Source organism: Phocoena sinus, chromosome 11 (assembly GCF_008692025.1).
Source record: "Phocoena sinus isolate mPhoSin1 chromosome 11, mPhoSin1.pri, whole genome shotgun sequence".
NCBI classification, from domain to species: domain Eukaryota; kingdom Metazoa; phylum Chordata; class Mammalia; order Artiodactyla; family Phocoenidae; genus Phocoena; species Phocoena sinus.
The window spans coordinates 3,278,721-3,296,379 of NC_045773.1; the positions used below are offsets into that span (position 1 = coordinate 3,278,721).

At 53.3% G+C, this 17,659-nt stretch overlaps 1 protein-coding gene across 1 annotated transcript in view; it reads left to right on the forward strand.

Moving 5' to 3' along the window:
- The first annotated feature begins 212 nt into the window (after window positions 1-212).
- The window catches only part of SLC6A6 (solute carrier family 6 member 6), an 80,214-nt gene continuing 62,767 nt past the window's right edge, over window positions 213-17,659 (forward strand). The window contains exons 1-2 of the mRNA XM_032649716.1: window positions 213-501; window positions 12,709-12,746. The gene's annotated coding sequence lies outside the window, so the exon portion shown is untranslated. The remainder of the gene's footprint in view (window positions 502-12,708; window positions 12,747-17,659) is intronic.

Genomic DNA, 17,659 nt, shown 5'->3' on the forward strand with positions numbered 1-17,659 from the left:
CCCGCCGCATGAGGGTGTGTGCACGCGCGCTCGGCGAGCCCGGGCTCTTTGTGTCCGAGCCCGAGCGCGCGTGCGTGTGCGGTGTGTGTGCGTGCGTGTGTGTGCGTATGTGTGTGTGTATGTGTGTGTCCGCGTGTGGGGCGGGGCTGGCGCCCGGCCCCGCCCCCGCCCCGCCCCCGCCCCGGCCAAGCTGGTATTTTTCCACCCAGCAGGATGGGTGATGCTGAGAGCTGCCTGCTCAGACAACAGACACGCGAGGTCAGGAAGAAGCCGCTTATAAATTACCGCTTCCTCCGCGCCGCCGCCAGCGCCGAGCTTCGGGTCCTGGCTGCAGCACCGCTCGCTGGCCGGCGCCGAGTCCCGAGGACCGCGAGCTCAGAGGCCGAGCCCAGCCTAGAGGGAGCGCCGAGCGCGGACCCCGCGGGCCAGAGATCGAGCCGGCTGGCAGCCCTCGGTGAGCGGAACCGAGCGCAGACGAGTGCAGCGACGCGGCCGCCCCAGGTACCGAGGGAGAGGGAACCGGGCGCGCGGAGCCCCTCCCCATCCCCGCGCCCCAGCTAGCCCGACCTCCTCCCCGCCCAGGGACCCCGTTCCGGCGCCCCTTTCACCACCCAGGGAGGGACGGAGGGTCGCCCGCTCAGTCCCCCTGCGGGGCTGTTATTGTTTCCCGGGCGAAGAGGCTCGGGCTTCTCGTGCAGGAACCAGGTGTGTGTGTGTGTGTGTCTGTTTTGGTGTCTGTATCTCACTGGGGGTCTACATGTATCTCCGTGTGTGTCTGTGTATTTCTGAGGGTGGCTGTTTCTCCATGTTCCCAGCAGCATGCACTTGTGTGTCCCAATGTGTGCCTGCTGTTCTGTGACCTGAGCTGTACATGTGTGTGTTCTAGTGTGTGTCTGTGATACCTGTGTGGCTGTGTCTTCAGATGTTTGCTCTTGTGTGTCCTGGAGTGTGTCTGTGTGAACCTGTGTGTGTGTGACTGTATCTCCAAGTACGTGGCTGTGCACGTGTGTGTCCCAGAGTGTGGCTCTGTCTCTGGGTCCCTGGTTTCGGACACTCATGTGCTCTCGACTGTACCCGAGGGAGTGTCCCCGGTGCCTAGAGGGCCACACAGCCAGAGCTGGTTCTCCAGGGCAGGCGCTGAGTGGGTAGAGGTGATAGGGCGGCATGGCTCCAAGGGTGCTGCCTGTGTGCAGCGTGCAGGTGGCAGTGCCAACGTCCAGCAGCCTTCAGTGGCAGGATCCAGGCCCCGAGGGACAGCTGGGAGCCAAGTGGACAGCGGGCAGGGAGAGCAGGACACATCCATCTCTAGACCTTTCCCTTCCTTCTGGGGGTTCCTCTTTTGAGCTGGAGGTTCTGGTCCCCCTCCCACTAGGAAAGCCAGAGAGAGGATCTCAGAGATTTCATCCTCCAACCGCTGAGGTTTCGTCCTGGACCGGAGGGGGACCTCTGGGCTACCCTCCCTGGCACTCAGAGGGAGGTGTGTGCTGGGCAGGGCCACTGGCCTGGCTATTTTGGTCACTGCCCAGCCTTTGCCAGATCCTGGCCTCCCCCAAGACCAGCCCCAAAAGCTTGGGAGGCAGCCTGGACCCCCATTTCCTGCCTGGAGAAATAAATCAGCTCAGTAACCCCCCGGACACTTGAACAGAGGGTCTCGGGGCTGAGGTTAAGAGGCATGTCGCTCCATTTGGACTTGGGTGAATTGGCCCATGCTTTGGCACCGCTGATGTTCAAATAAATGTCATGGGGGAGATCCTTTTTAAATTTCTTTTTCATTTTTTCTTGGCTGGAAAGGAGGGGATCTCATCCAGAGTCTCCCAGCCAGAAGGAGTTTATTTTTATGGGAAAGAGCGGGTGAGCGCTTACCAACCGCCTGCCTCTCTCTCCGCCAGGGAGTCATCCGGGGAGTGTGGGGTGGGCACGAGGGAGGTGAGGCGTGGGGGCGGAGTGGGGGGAGGAATGTCATCAGGATGGTTTTGGGGGCGTTTGGACGGGGCCCGAGGGCACTGGCTGAGAACCCATCATAGCGTAGGAGTGGGGGACTGGCTAGAGGTCTTGGGCCTGGCTCAGCCCCCTGCTGACGTTGGGCAAACTTTTTTTGTCCTCTGTTTCCTCATCTGTAAAATGGGTGGAGTAACGTGGTTATGGGGTAAGCTGAGAACGAAAGGCAGGAGCTCTTCCCCAGGGAGCTGAGTCCAAGTACCGTGCCTCTGTCTTAGTCGGCAGGCGACCTTGGGTGATTCCCTCAGCCACTTTGAACCTCAGCTTCGCTGTCTGGGCAGCAAGGACGCCAAAGCCGGCCTCACTGCGTCCTTGAGGGGATTGAGGGAGATGAGGCTGAATAAGCCTGTGGTAAGCTGTAAAGCCGGGCTCCGCTTCGGAGCTGCCGATTAGAGGGTGTCACGAGGTCCCAGGTCACTGTGGTATGTGGCAAGGGCCAAGGCTCACTCTCGAGCTCTTGTGCTTCGGGGATGTCCTTGTACCGACCTGTGGCGCAGCCACAGTCACCTCTCCTGCCCCTTCCTTCCCAGCTCATCCTGCGGACATCCGGTCCCACCCGCTTTGGCGAGTCGGGAGGCCCTAGCGAGCGGGTAGTGCCCCTTTTACAGATGGGCAAACTGAGAGCCGCCCAGAGGACTTTGCCTTGATCGCACAGCAGCAGGATTGGGCTTCACAGGCTTTCCCTGGGCCAGCCGCGAGTTTGGGCTCTGTGGGGCTTCAGTCACTGATGTCCTGGGGAGTTGAAATTGGACCAGAACCTGGGGAGAACAAGGGACAAAGGCTCCAGGTCTTCAGGGTTGGAGAGTGAGGGCGTGGGCCCCATTGGCACCTGGATTCTACCCCTGGTTACTCATTCTCCCTTCTCTGTGCCTCTCAGGGAGCCCTGCCACTCTTCCTACTCAAGTGTCAGCCCCGCACGAGGCAGCGTGGGCTCTGGGGATGGTGTTTTCTATCACCTATCAGCCTATCAGCTTGTCAAAGGATTTGGGAGCTTGTGAGACTTCATCTGGAAGTCTTTCCAAAGGTCCCGAAATGATAAGACACTTGTGAGTCGTTCAACACATTCCTGTGCATAGGAAAGAGGTGAAAGATAAATTACAAGGAACACCTGGGATGCAGCCTGGTCACAGTTGGAAGGGGTCTGGGTGGGAATTCGGGCTGGCCTTGGAACCCCAGGGCCACCCGCCAGGTGTGGGCTGACCACCGCCCCCCCCCGCCCCCAAACTTCTGCCGAAGGTCATAAGTGAGGGTCAGATTCTTCGGGGCTACATCTCCGAAGAATGCAATCCCATGTTGCAATCCTGTCTCCAATCTCCATGTTGGCTAACTTATCTTGGCCAAAGTGCTTGTTTGAATTTACGGCTTCTGGGGAGGAGCCCTGGGTGTAGAAATGCCCAGGGTGGCCTTCAAGTGTGAATGGGAGCTCTTTTATAACATGCCTTGTTTCTTGGCTGTTGTCAGTTCTGGCCAGGCACTGGATTTGGGGTAGAATATTGGCTTTCGAGGATCTCATAGCCCAGAGGGAGATGGGCAGCACGGCAGCCGCTGTGACCATGCTGCGCGTGGGTGCCGGTGCTGAGCGCGCCTAGATGACAGGGTCGCAGGCAGAAGGCATTTCAGCTTCTTAGAGGAGGTGATGCTGGAGCTGGCAGCTTCTGTGGGCAGAGGAACAGGGTGGGCTGGCATTCCGGGATGGGGGCATAACAGGTACAAAGGGACAGGGCATGAAACAGCCAAGCGTGTTTGTAGAACAAGCCTCACAGGGACCCAGCTGGAGAGAGGAATAAGCCAGGTGTGGCGGGCCTTGAGCGCTGGGTAAATGGGGTTAGGCTTTATTCTGAAGGCAGCAGAGATAGAAATAGCATCAGGCTGGGTTTGGGGACAGCAGTGTCGAAGCCAGTTAAACCCGGGAGTCCGGGAGACCCTCATGGTGAGTGAGGAATTAGGCTGAGGTCCAGGACCGAAGGTGGCCGGACCACTGCTAGTCAGGGCACAAAGCATTTTCCGTGCCAGCGAATCTTGCCCTGAGCTCTTTTTGTAAACATGGGGTGAAGGCCCGGACATGCTGTCTAACAAGTACACAGGCCATTAACTGTGCCTCTGACCTCCCCGGAGCACACAGCCCTGGGGCCTTGAGTGAATTACGTCTGTCCTGGACAAGGCTTCTTTTGGGGTTTCCCTGCCCACCTCACCTGCTCAGAGGCTCCTTTTGGAAACCTAAGCTGAGGGGCAGGGATTAGGGGTGGTGGGGAGAGGGCAGAGAGAATGGAAATTGCTCTTCTGTTTCCAAAAACCAACGTAGAAACAACAAATCATCCAACACAATCAAAGGGGGAGGGGGTGTGGGGGGAGGGGCAGGTCACCTTAACTCTAGTCAGGCATCAGAGTTACCTGAGTGACTTTGTACAGCTTCAGATTCCCAGGCCTGGACATATGGAATCTGAATCCCCAGGGGGTGGAGCCTAGGAATCTGTATGTTTAAGTTTTCAACTGTGACTGTTAGAAATATGAATATGAAAATTGAGATGTAATTTGCATTCAGTGAAATGCAAAGATTCTGTTACAGTTTGTTGAGTCTTGATACACCCGTGCAACCACCATCCAGATCAAGATATAGAAAATTTCCAGCTCCCCTGGAAAGTTGACTTGTGCCCTTCCCCTCCCAGAGGCAACCAGTTTCTGATTTCTATCACCATTAGTTTTGCCAAGCCTAGAACTGGATGGATTTGTATGGTATATACTCTTTTGTGTCTGGCTTCCTTCTGCTTGATGATTTTAAGATACATTCATGCTGTTGAGTATATCAATAGTTCAGTCCTTTTATTGCTGAGGAGTAAACCATCATATGGATGCCTCACAGTGTGTTTATCCACTCTCCTGTGGATGGACATTTGGCTTGTTTCCAGTTTGGGGTGATGATGAACGAAGCTTCTGCGAGCCTTCGTGTACAAGTCTCTTTGTGGGCGTATATTTTCACTTTTCTAGGAGTGGAAGTGCTGGGGCGTAGGGTAGATGTTTGTTAACTTTATGAGAAACTGCCGAAAGAGTCTCTTTTAATTACGAAAACAGTAGATCTCAAGCAGTACAGCACTGTACAAGCAAGGTGATTCTTAAAGACCATTTTTTTAAAAAGTGCAATCTAGTCTTCAGTCATCTGTCCATCATCTCTATCTTCCTATAATAACAATAAAAGCCTTTAAGATTATACATTTTCCTCTGCACACAGCTTTGACTGTACCCCTCAGATATCTAGATGGACATATATTCCTTTTTATTCTTTTTAGATCAGTTTTCATTTCAGTTTTGATTTCCTCTTTGACCCAGGGTTATTTAGGATCATCTGTTCAGCAAGCTAGCTGTAGTTCTGTTTTGTTGTTAACGAAAATGACATCATACTGTTCTTGGTTCTGCCACTTAACACTATTCAAACAACAGACCATTGTGGAACGGTCGCTTGTCAGAACATACAGATCTCCAGGCCATTCTGAACAGCTAGTCTGCATGTGGGAACCACTGACCGAGTCTGGCTTGTCTTAATCACCCCGAGTACTGCCACCTTAGTGAATGAAACGCTTCCACCCAATGGCTTTGAACTTAACTCTGAAGGTGGGCAGAGAAGCAGCCCAAGGCAGCTCAGTATTCTGAGATGGGAAGGAACCAATACTTTTTCAGCACCACTAGGTCCTATCTCCCTTCCTGCATTTAAGCCCTGTGCCTGACTTGGGGGTTCTTATCTCCATCTTCTGGAAGAGTTCATCCAGTCTCAGAAAAGTGACTTACCGCCCCTCACACAGCTGGGACCTGGGAAGGAGAACCAGAACCCCTGCCCATCCTCGTTCCACTGCACATGCTTTTTACTGAGCACCTACAAGGTGTCTGGCATAGGGCCAAAGCCAGAGGGACGGATAAAGAGACAGAACAGCCCCTGGGCTCAAGTAGCTCACAGTCTCACAGGAGGGGAGAAGATCTGTATCAGGAAGAGGTTAATGAACAATCCCAGCGGATTATGCCAAGGGCAGGCAACCCAGGGAAGGTGTCAGGGAGGGTGCGTGGTCCACTGGCTGGGAGTGTGGGGACTTTGGGGTCATGGAGTTAAGCCTCCCTGCCCACCCACTTAATGGATGAGGAGACTGAGGTCTGAATGAGGCCTAGATCAACAAGAGAGCCATTATTCACAGACTTAAGGTTCTCCCCCCGTCCCCCCCCCACTCCGGCCCACCTGCCATTCGGTGCTGATGAAGTTACGGACAGTGTTTTTACTTCTGTCTCACACTTACTATGACTCTCTTCACAGCTCTCCCGATCCTGATTGTGTCACAGCGGTGGGAAGGGGGATGGAAGGGCTAAGCCATACTGATCCGAACGATTCCTTGGGCTTGGCTGTGCAGGAGACACCTGCAGCATCTGGAACAGGGCTTCCTGGGCAGCGGGACCACCTGCTCGGGGAGGAGCGGGGAGCCTGGCTCTGGTGGGCAGCTCTGGCCACTGTGTGGGACGGAACGGAGGCAGTTGTGAGAGGGCTGGCGAGTGTCCCTGCTGGAGGGCGGGGCAGCTGCCTTCTGGTTCCGCTTACCTTGGGTCCTCACTGGACAGACACCGGCCCCCAGCTTTGCCCCCGCCCTCCTCCACTGAGCGGAGGCTGGGACCACATCTCTGCGGGGTCCCTATTGTGGACATTCGGAGAGTTTTTTCCTTCCCACCGCTCTGCTTTGCACACGATGAGGGAATTCTACCATCCACTTTCCTGCAGAAAGCCCTTAACACAGCCAGGTTGCTGTCACCTGGTGGCGGCCGAGGGGCGTGGTTGGCCTTGGGTTTCAGCAGAGTCATGCTTCCTGGGGGAGGGGCTTCAGAAGGGGGCGGTCCTGAAGGCTCTGCCCTTTTGCCCCATGGCCATTTGGCACCTGGAGACAGTCAGCCCCGACGGCGGACTCCGGCCATGATTTTAAGCACATTCATTCTATCACCAGATGGCACCTGGTGTCTCCTCTCTGGGTGGATGCCACCACAGCTCAAGACAGCAACCTCCTCACCAGTCTCCATGCCTCCTGGGCTCTGTAGCGTCGGGGGCCAGCTCTCAGCATGTCACGCTCCTGCTCCCAAGCCTTCTGTAGCTCCCTAGTGCTTTGTGAAATCAAGTCCAAACTCCTTAGCCTGGCATTCAGCGCCCTTCATGATCTGGCTCCTGGCCAATGTTCATTGTCATCTGCCACCACTTCTCTCTGTTCCCTGTGATCTGGCTGGCTTCTGCCCTTAGTCCGAGCCTCAGGCTCTCAGCCCTGCCCAGACCTCAGCCCGAAAGCCTCTTCCTCCCTTCCCCTCCTAATTCCCACTCTTCGAGGGCCAGCTTGAGGCTACCTGCTTCATGAAGGCTTCCTGGAACCCCTTAATGGTGCGTGACACGTCGTAAGCACCCAGCAGAGATCCTCTGAGTCAAAGTGGACTTAACCTCGCCCTGCTCTGAGCCCTGTGGACCTTTTCTCTGGCTGGAACCCAGACCTGTGTGGTCTTACCTTTTTTCCAGCCACCTGACCAGAGGCACATCAGGGGAGTGACAGTTGCCCCAGCAGCCAGCCAGCACGGGGCCTGGCGCACAGTAGGTGCCCAGCACAGAAATAGAGGCCGTCTGATTCCCTCTTTCCTGAAATGAGAGCCTATGATTTGAACATCTGAGTGGGTCCAAGCTTGGAAATTATATCCACCCATCACTATCTATCCTTCCAACAAATGTTTTTTCTAGACCCTGTCGTAGTCCCTGGGGATGTGGCGGGTGAACAGGATGGACCAACTCATGCCCTCAGGGAGCTGACCACAAGAGTTAAGTGAATTGTTACAGGAACACTGTGACACCAGGATTTGGATGTCCTTGGCCACTGACTTGCTGTGTGACCTAGGAAAGTCCTTTCCCTGCTCTGTCCTAACCTGTAAGGAAGCTTCATGTTTGAGGGAAATACCTGCTGAGTGAAGGGGGGAAAGACCCTTGTTTCTCTCTGTTGGGGAGCACATGTCACTACATGGGTGATGGTCCTGTGGGATTTGACTGTAGTCCCATTGGTTTTCAGGATGTTTTAGCCCTCGCTCTGAAAGCGGGTACCCGATTTGGGGACTGGAGATCAGAGATGCTCTGAGCAGAGCTGTAGCAACAGGATTTTAGTGGAAAACACTTCCTTGGAGAGGAAAGTGGGGTTTCTTTTTAAAATATTTATTTATTTGGTTGTGCTGGGTCTTAGTTGCGGCAGGCATGCTCCTTAGTTGTGGCACGTGGGCTCCTTAGCTGCAACAGGTGAACTCTTAGCTGTGGCATGCACGTGGGATCTAGTCCCTGGACCAGGGATGGAACCCGTGTCCCCTGCATTGGGAGCGTGGAGTCTTAAGCACTGCGCCACCAGGGAAGTCCCAGAAAGTGGGTTTTTATTCCATCATTGGTAGAAGAGTATAGATCAGAATAGACCTTTAAAAAAAAAAAAAAAAAAAAGACCCAACCTGCCAGCCTCTGTTGCCGGGACTGAGCAGAATCCGTTTCTGCTTCCACTTCTCACCAATGCAAGGTGTGGGCTGTTTGCAAAGGATTGCATCCCAGGCCTGAGACAACAGTACTAGTCGCTGCAAAATCGTCCCCCACGGGCAGCTCCAGGCCTCCTGTATGGTTTGTGTTGTCCACTCAGAGTTTTATAAAATCGAGCCAGTGTTTTTTCAATGTGGGTTTTTTTTTGTTTTTTTTTGTTTTTGCATCTGCCTCTGGCCATTTGGTTTCTCTGAACGGCCCTCCGTTGCTTGGGACCCAGCTGCCTTGAGGCAGGGACATGCTGCCTGTGGATCCTGGGCCGGTGGGAGCCTTCCTGCTGTGTTCCTTCAGCAGGATTGATGGTGCAGCGTAGGGAAGAGGGATTCCTACCCCTTTCAGGGGACCCGTAGTGCTTTCAAGGGGCATTTCAGGGCTGGAGCAGGAGAAATCCAGCCACCCCTACCTGCGCACTGCTCTGTGGGGGGCTGGGGGGGTGGCCTGGCTGCAGCACGCACCTCCCAGAGCAGCCCCCTCTGCCAACCTCTCCTGGGAGTTCCGGGTGGCGCTGCAGGCGGAGAGGGTGATTTGCCTCCTTGAATGTAAAGCGTTCGGCCTTCTGGAGAGCAGACCAGGCAGCCGGTCTCTGCCAAAACCCGCACATCTGAGATCCGTAATTTTTTCGGTGTATTTTGTTGCCGTGGCCGAGCCGTGAGTTAAGTCCGATGGTCCTCAGCTACTCGCTAAGCCCTGTGTCCCCTCCCCTCTCCTGAGCCATCCGGGGGCTTGTCGTTAGTTGGGAGGCAGGGGAAGCTGGAGAATTTTTCTTCCCTCTCTCAACATTTCATAACCTTTGACCCCTGCCTGCCATTCCCCCAGGCCTAGGGGTTGTGGGTGCATCTTGGCTCTGCCCTGGGATGTTGCAAGAATGACAGTAGTAATTTTAATGTATACCAGCACTCCTCAGACTTGGAAGATGTAGGCCTCACTCGCGATCTTGTTAAAATGCCCCTTCCCCGGCAGGAGGGCTAAGGTGGGGCTGAGATTCTGCATTTCTAACCAGCTCTCAGGTGCTGCGATGATGACGGTCTGTGCGGGTAGGGCACACATTGAGTAAAGGAGGTTAATCATAGCTTTTGCCACACTTTGTAAGCCAGGCCCTGTGCCTTATAAGCATCATCTTCCTAACCATCACAAAAGGTAACCATCGTTCCTATTTTGCATGTGAAAAGCTGAGGCCCCAGAGAGAGCAGGTAACTCGCCCGAGGTCACACAGCTGGGAGGCGGCTGAGCCAGGCCAAGCTCTCTGGGCCAGTGCCACCTTGGAAAGGCTGCTGGTGGGGAAGCCCTTTTCTGCTGAATGGTGTCCGTGGTCCAAAAGCCACAGGAGGCTTTTCAAGGCAGCCAAGTCGAATGTAAATCAAGGAGAGCCAGGGTCCAGCCAGGCCGCGCTGACAGCAGGGTGGCCCAAGGCAGTGTGTCAGGACCAGGCCCGCTGCGGGATTTGGTGCTGGCGTGCGGCCTGGTTGGGGGAGCAGCTGGGGGATGCTCACAGCTCCTGTACGACCGACCCGGTGTGGGGCCTGCCTGGAGCCCAGAGGCACCAAGTCACACTTACTGCCTCCCCATTATTTAGATAACTCCCAGGATGCAGGGCTGGCTGGAAGGGTCAGCAATGGGACAGGCGGAAGCTGGGACCTGTGCTTTAGTTGTTTAAAGGCTGGCTCATCCTTGGAATCACATGGGCACTTTCCCTTAATTGGCGGTCTGCTATGGGGACCGAGGGGCTGTGGTCTGCCTGGCTGGGCCTTCATTTTTACACTAGACACCTGCCCCAAGCAACTGGGAAGAGTAGAATAGATTTAGAGTCTGGGTCCTCAGAATGTGGTCACTGGATGAGCAGTCTCAGCATCACTGGGAGTTTGTTAGAATGCAGTATCTCGGTCCCTACCCCAGCCCTGCTGGCTCAGACCCTGGGGTAGTACCCAGTCCTCTGTGTTTTAACAAACCCTCCAGGCTTAACTTTGAGAAGGGCCGATTTCTCCATCTCCAGCCAAATGCCCAGGGGTAAGGGAAGATCAATCCTAACCTTTGCAATTGGCTAGAGTGCCAGGGCTGCAGGAGGACCGCAGGTGTCATTTCATCTGTGCCTCCCTTTTCTGATGGCCTGAGTGTCAGAGAGATAAAGAGACATGCATAAACTTACACCGCAAATTCGAGGCAGACTTGGGTCTGGGTTCTTAGGGTTGCAAGTGGCAATAATCAGTTCAAACATTTACTGACTCCTTTAACAGAAAAGCCCAGAGTCGTACTTCAGGTATGGCTGGATCCAGATGCTGAGAGATGTCACTGGGGCTCAGTTTCTTTCTCTCCCTTTCTGGCTCCATGTCCCTTTCTCCTTGGGGTGCCCCCAGCTGCACAGGGTGTTGCCCACCCGCACCCCCAGCAAAGCCATCCCAGCCTAGAAAGAGCTTTCTTTTTTCCCAATATTTTCAGCCCAAGTCCCTGTTATCACTCTCAGTGTCCAGTCTTGGTCATGTGCCTGTCCTGGTGCCAATCATGACAGCCCTCTGATTGGCTCAGCCTGGCTCATACACCCAACCCTGGAAATAGGAGGTGGGCTCAGCCCACCCAGAACCCCATGGGCTGAGAGTGGCATGTGGGGGTCTCCAGGAGGAATAGATGCAGGCTGTCCCCAGAAAAAAGGGTCCAGGTGCCAGCACAGTAGCTAGAGATACAGGGACTTGGTGCCACTTTTATTCTCCTCTGAGTTGGACTCATGCAACTGCTAATGTCTCACCTCAGATAAAATTATACTCTCGTTCCTCTGGTTCCTTTAACATTGTGCCTGTAATTGTGCATTGAACATGCTACCTTCATTTCCCCTTTGTCCCTCTTCCCTTGGTATGGTCCTGGATAACCAGGAACACATTGCCACTTCCACCACCCACACCTGCTGCAGACATTACTAATCCACCCAGACTTCACAGAGCCGTGCCTCCACCCAGAGAATGAAGCCTCGATGGCATCCGTGTCAGCCCCTGCCATGTGATTCCAGGCTCCAGGAGAGTGGCAGCCTCAGCTGTTTTGTTCACTGCCGGGTTCCAGTGCCTAGAACGGTACCTGGCATATAGTAGATGCTCAATAAATAATTGACTCAGCATTCCTACACGCAGTGCCTCAGACACAGTGGGTGCCCGTGTGAGCCTGGTGAACGTGGAAGCCCAAACACGGCAATGAGGTTGTCTAATTTGGGGGACAGGGGGCTCTGTAGACTGCTGGACCCCAGTTCTGAGTCTGGGGAAGAGGCTCCAAGGGCAGGGCTGCAGGTACAAAGAGGAAAGAAGTGAGCAGCCCTGGAGGCCTCTCTGCTCTTCTACCACAACCCCCTTCCTTCCCTGCTAATCTGTTTAACTTGTTCATTGAAGTGTAAGATCTTCCTTGATAAGGAAGCATTTCCTGGTTTTCTGCATTTTTTATCCCTGGAGAAACCAGGAGAGCCTTCCAGCACAGCTCTGCCGGTGGAATGAGGCAGAGGTGATCTGCCCCCACTTGCGTTGTTTCCCAACCAAGTCCAAAAGAACAGAGGTGGTCTATTTAAAAAAAAAAAAAAAAAAAGCTTCAGGGGTCAGTCACACTTGGGGACTGCTTGGCTCTGCACAGTTCAGCAGGCTTCCTTGGCGCAGTGATGCTCAACCTCTCACCAGGTGACGAGTATCAGGTTCTCCATCTGGCTTCTGCGCATCCCCTGTGCTCACAGGGCGCGGTCACTCACAGACCTGGGCAAGTGGCTGAGCTCGTGGGGGGCTTGGGGGAGCGCAGACTTTTGGGTTAGGGCTGGGGAGCTGCTTACCTGTTCTCAGCCAGCAAGAAGAGCCTTTCCCCTCCTGAGTGCAGGCTGGGCCACCCACCCCTCCCAGCTCTGGTTCTTGCCACTGACGATTTCAGGGATGCTGGCGAGAGGTGTGTGAGCGTGTGCCTGTGTGTGAACACGTGGTGTGTGTGTGTGTGTGTGTGCATGCATGTGCGAGCGTGTGCGGGAGCACCCGGACGCCTGGCTTTCCCCCGCCCCAGCCCCACTGGGTGTGGACGGGGCCCCTCCCAGTTGTGTGTGCTGGGTGGTCACACGGAATAGAGTCTGGGTCCTGAGTACATCACACCCTGACCAGATCTCTTCTTTCTTTCTCTGCCTTCTTTCCTTGCAATAGGTCCAGAGGGACAGCGCTTTGTGAGGAGCCTCCAAAACGTAAGTGGCATTTGACCTCCCCATGGTCTCGGTGTCTCGCCACGGGTGGCAGTGACCCACGGTGGGCGCTCAGGATCCCAGAGGAAGAGACAGAAGCCCCGAGGCCCCAGGACCTTGTCCACAGGTCACCTCTGGGTGGCGGGTCCACGGCCCGGCTTGGCCACCTGGGCACATCGGTGGCAGGGAGGTAGCCCTGCAAATGGGCTGAGCACTGATTTCGGAGTCCTGGCCTGGACCCCAGCCTGGCTCTGCACCAGGCGGTGAGGAGGCCTTCGTGGAGTTGATTCTAAGGTTCGGGGTCAGAAGCGTATGAAAGGGTGAGCTGCTTGGCTCCCAGCAGACAGGATGCTCTAGGAATCGGGCTGCTGTCCCAACTATCTCTTTATTGAACGTTTTATTTTTAAAAAATTGAAAACCTTCAAGAAAGTTGCACGAATGTTACAGTGAACTCCTCTAAGTCCTTCACTTAGATTTTCCTATTGTTAACATTTGCCTCCTTTGCTTCCTTGCTTTAATATATGCTATAAAAAGTCACATTGATATCCTGGATCACTGGGGAGTTTCAGGCACGCTGCCCCTTTACCTCTAATCCTTCAGCATGCATTTTGTAAGAGCAAGGCCATTCATTCTCTTATATAAGTACACAATGATCAGCCCTGGAACATTTAACATTGACACAATTCTGTTATCTAATCTAAGAACTTAATGACGTTTTGCTGATTGTCTAGTATTTATAGAACCTCCCGCACCTCCACCCCAGTTCAGGATCACAGTAGCGTTTTTGAAAGGGGTTTAATGGGGCAGGAACCTGACTCAGTCACTTTTCTGCAGCTGCCTTCCACACCTTGATTTAAACATCCTCACTGTAGGGGCTTTCAAAGAAGTCTTTGACTCGTGACATTCAGTAAGAAGTGTACTTTACAGCAGGATGCCGCGTGTACTTAACACACGCGTGAAACTGAAACGAAAGTTTCACGAAATAAAACTCGTAGCCTCACTGTCTGCAGGGCTCTCTGTTCTGTTCTGTTCTCTTTTATAAAAACGATAGCCCTGACCCTCTAAGTCAATAGATTGCACGACCCACTAGTACACTCTGCTCTGGAATTTGAAAAACCTGGCGTCCTGGGCAGAAACTTCTCGGGATCAAGCTCCCACAGGTCCGGGGCCGGGTTTGGTTGATTGGGGTCCCCTAGGAAGCCAGGACTGGGAGAAAAGCCTGAAGACCCTTGGCCTCTTGCTGCCGGTGGTGGACCCGATTCCACCCCAGTCATCAAGCTCCCAGCCCTGGGTCTCTGTCACCGGCAGCCGCAGGCCTCCGGCACCACCCAAGACCTGCTCTTCATTCTGTGACATCAGATGCGGAGAATCAGGCTGGCATATCCCTGGTGGTCAGGAGATGCCCCGCTCCGGGTCAGCCTCCAGAGTCACCACTGTGGTAAATAGCAAGAGGAATAATCGCGAACATTTACGGAACTCTTTAACAACGTTCACCATGCTGCCGAGCGTTTAATGATAGCAGCAGGTTTTATCCTGCACCTGTCCTGTGATGGGCGCTGTGGTTCCACCATTGATTGAGCGCTTGCTCTGCCTCAGGCAGTGCTAGCGCCTTAGTCGCCTGCAGTCCTCCCAGTAGCCCTGTCAGGTGGGCACTGTACAGTGATGGTCCCCATTGTACAGATGGGGATACTGAGGCTCAGAGGTGGTGAACTGCCCGCGCCCTCACCCCCAGGTCACACAGGATTTGAACCTGGTTGATCTGACCCTGGTGCCAACACCATCCAGCATGGCCCTCCCCTCCCCCTCCCCCAGGCTGGAGCAGACTCTGGTCCAGCCCCTTCCTGAGGCCTCTCACTGGTTAATGAGTAGCCCAGGGCAGCCAGGAAGCCAGGTGCCTGCCGCTGTGAAGCTGGAATGTGAGTTCTGCTTCCAGATAAAGAGAATCTTGTGCAAGGGGCTTGGCCTTTAGAGGCAATAAACAGAGGCCGGCCACGGTTCCTCTCCCTGAGGCTTGCTGATCCGTCCATATTTGGTGGGAGCCCATTTTCCGAGAGAGGCCGCTGAGGCTGAGAGGCCTGTCTGACGCCTCCTCCAAGCAGCCCTTTTGGTTTAGTCTTGCCAGAAGTGCTCACTGCTGCCTGACATGGCAGGCAGTGGGATTTGGAAGGAGGTGTCTTTAGAGAACAGTTGTCATCTCTGAAGTCTGAGCCCTGCTGGGTGTGCGGCCTTCAGTTCCCCCCTGCGAAAGGGGATGGTGATCGCTCTGGAGCCCCCGCAGGGTCAAAGAGATGACAGATGTGTGCATGTCCGTTGGGTGTTCAGCAGACCCTGGGGTATTAATGAACCCGCCAAAAATAGTATTCCTGAGCTGGGGGCAACCCGGGTGGTAGAAAGTCCTTGGAGCTGGAGAGTCAGACAGCCCGGGTTCAAATCCTGGCTCCATCCCTGGCCAGCTGTACAACCTTGAGAGGACAGTCAGAGCCTCTTGGAGCCTCCTCTTCCCCACCTGTGAAATGGAACAGTAACAGCCCCGGGAGGAGCAGAAAGTGAGTATGGGATCAGGGGTAACGATCAGTCATCACAGTGGGGTTTAGAAGCGCGCAAGGGGCCTAACAAAGTCAGTGCCCCGCACCCAATAGCATTTCTTTTATTTGTTTATTTTTTTATAAATTTATTTATTTTATTTATTTATTTTTGGCTGCATTGGGTCTTCATTGCTGCGCGCGGGCTTTTTCTAATTGTGGCGAGCGGGGGCTACTCTTTGTTGCAGTGTGTGGGCTTCTCATTGCAGTGGCTTCTCTTGCTGCGGAGCACGGGCTGTAGGCGCACAGGCTTCAGTAGTTGTGGCGCGCGGGCTCAGTAATTGTGGCGCGCGGGCTCAGTTGTGGCATGCGGGCTCAGTAGTTGTGGCGTGAGGGCTCAGTAGTTGTGGCGCATGGGCTTAGTTGCTCCACGGCATGTGGGATCTTCCCAGACCAGGGATCGAACCCGTATCCCCTGCACTGGCAGGCGCATTCTTAACCACTGTGCCACCAGGGAAGTCCCGCCAGTAGCATTTCTTATCTCATCTCCCACGTGGGATCCCCTGAGCAACTCCCCCCCACCTGAAAATCAGATCCACCCTCTTGGGTGCCCAGGAATTTTAGGGAGGGGGAACCTCTCTGAGCTCGTCGTGAGAATTCCAGTGGGGCCTTCTCCACCTGTGCCTCCCCCAACCTCACCGCCCTCCCTCCGCAGCTTGTAAACTCTGGCAAGGGAGGGAGTGTCGGTACGACCTCTGACCATCCACCAAAGCATTCGCTGCCTAGAAGGGCCAAGACAATGAGAAAATGGTATTTATTGTTTGTTTACCCTGATTATAAAAGTCATACAATTTTTCAAAAATTGAGATAGGGTTGGCATACAACGTTGATGTACATTTAAGGTGTACGGTGTGTTGATTTGGTCCATTGCTATTGCGGTATGAGTGTCACCGTAGCATTAGTTAACACCGCCATTCAGTCACTTAATGATTTCTTCTGGTGTTGAGAAGTAATATGTTTTTCATACAGAAAATTTGGAGAGCACAGAAAAGTCAAAACAAGAAAATAAAATTCATCTCTATTCCTACCATCCAGAGATAAGCACCTAATGGTACCTTTAGACACGTTTGGGTAATATACCTTATTTAAAATTTTCCTTTCCAAATTGAACTCGTAGCATGGCTCTTTAGGAGCCAATTTCTCCCAGCACACCCTCCAACCTACTTCTGATAGCGTTTTGGGGTCTTGGGTCTTCCAAGTCCAGGTTTGGCAAACTTCTTAAAGGGTTGGATAGTATGTATTTTGGGCTTGTGGGTCATGGGCTCTCAGCTCTGCTATTGCAGCTAGAACCCAGTCCAAGACAATAGGCAAATGATGGATGGAGCTATGGGCCAATAAAACTTTATTTACAAAAACAGTGCTGAACCTAGCCCAGGGGCCACAGTTTGCTGACCCCCTGTTCTAGTTTGTTTTGATTTGTTTGGATAAACCATCATTTATTTAAGTAATCCCCTAGTGAGGAGAGATTGGCTGTGTATAGTTTCTCTTTTTTGAAAACCACTCTGCTGTAGGTTTTTTTTTTTCTATTTTTAATTATGGTAAAATACACATAACATAAAATTTGCTGTCCTAACCATTTTTAAGTCTACAGTTTAGTGGTGTTGTGTATTCACATTGTTGGGCAGTCCATCTCCAGAACTTTCTCATCTTGCAAAACCGTGTGCAGTAAATTACACATTGGTCTGGTCAGGAAACTGGAATCGCTAGCATGAAGGGAGTGCGCATTTTTAAGATGCTCGCACTTGTTGCCAAATTATTGACCCTCCAGAAATTGCTCTGATGTCATCATTGACAGCCCTCAGTCCTTGAGAGAGAGAGGTGGCACGTTCCTGGTGAACGTGCTTTCAGGGTCTTAGGGGGCAGAAAATTTAAAACAATCCATCCTAGAGGAGCTGCTCCCAGTCTGCCAGCCTTCCTTTTTGGGGAAGAACATAAAAACTCAGGAAATATAAAATGCTATGAATCCTAGGCCTCCTCCGAGGCTGATAAATACACCCTTTAGAGAGAGGAGAGGTGTGTTTAAGACCTAATCTCACCATGAGTCTGGGTGTAAATGTCTTTTGGCCTCTACCTTGCTGTGTGACCCAGGGCATGTCACTTAACCTCTCTGGGCCCCAGGGTCTTCTGTCAAAATAAACATGATGTAGAATCTCCCTTCTGTGGTTGTGGCGAAGATCAGGGAAGAAAAACTATGAACCTTCTCAGTACAGTGACTAGCCCATAGCAATTACTGAAAGTGGTACTTGTCACTGTAATTGGTCTTCCTATTGCTGCTGTTACTGTTAGTACTTTTGATACCTCTGGCAGGGTAGGCTGAACATATGGACAATTATA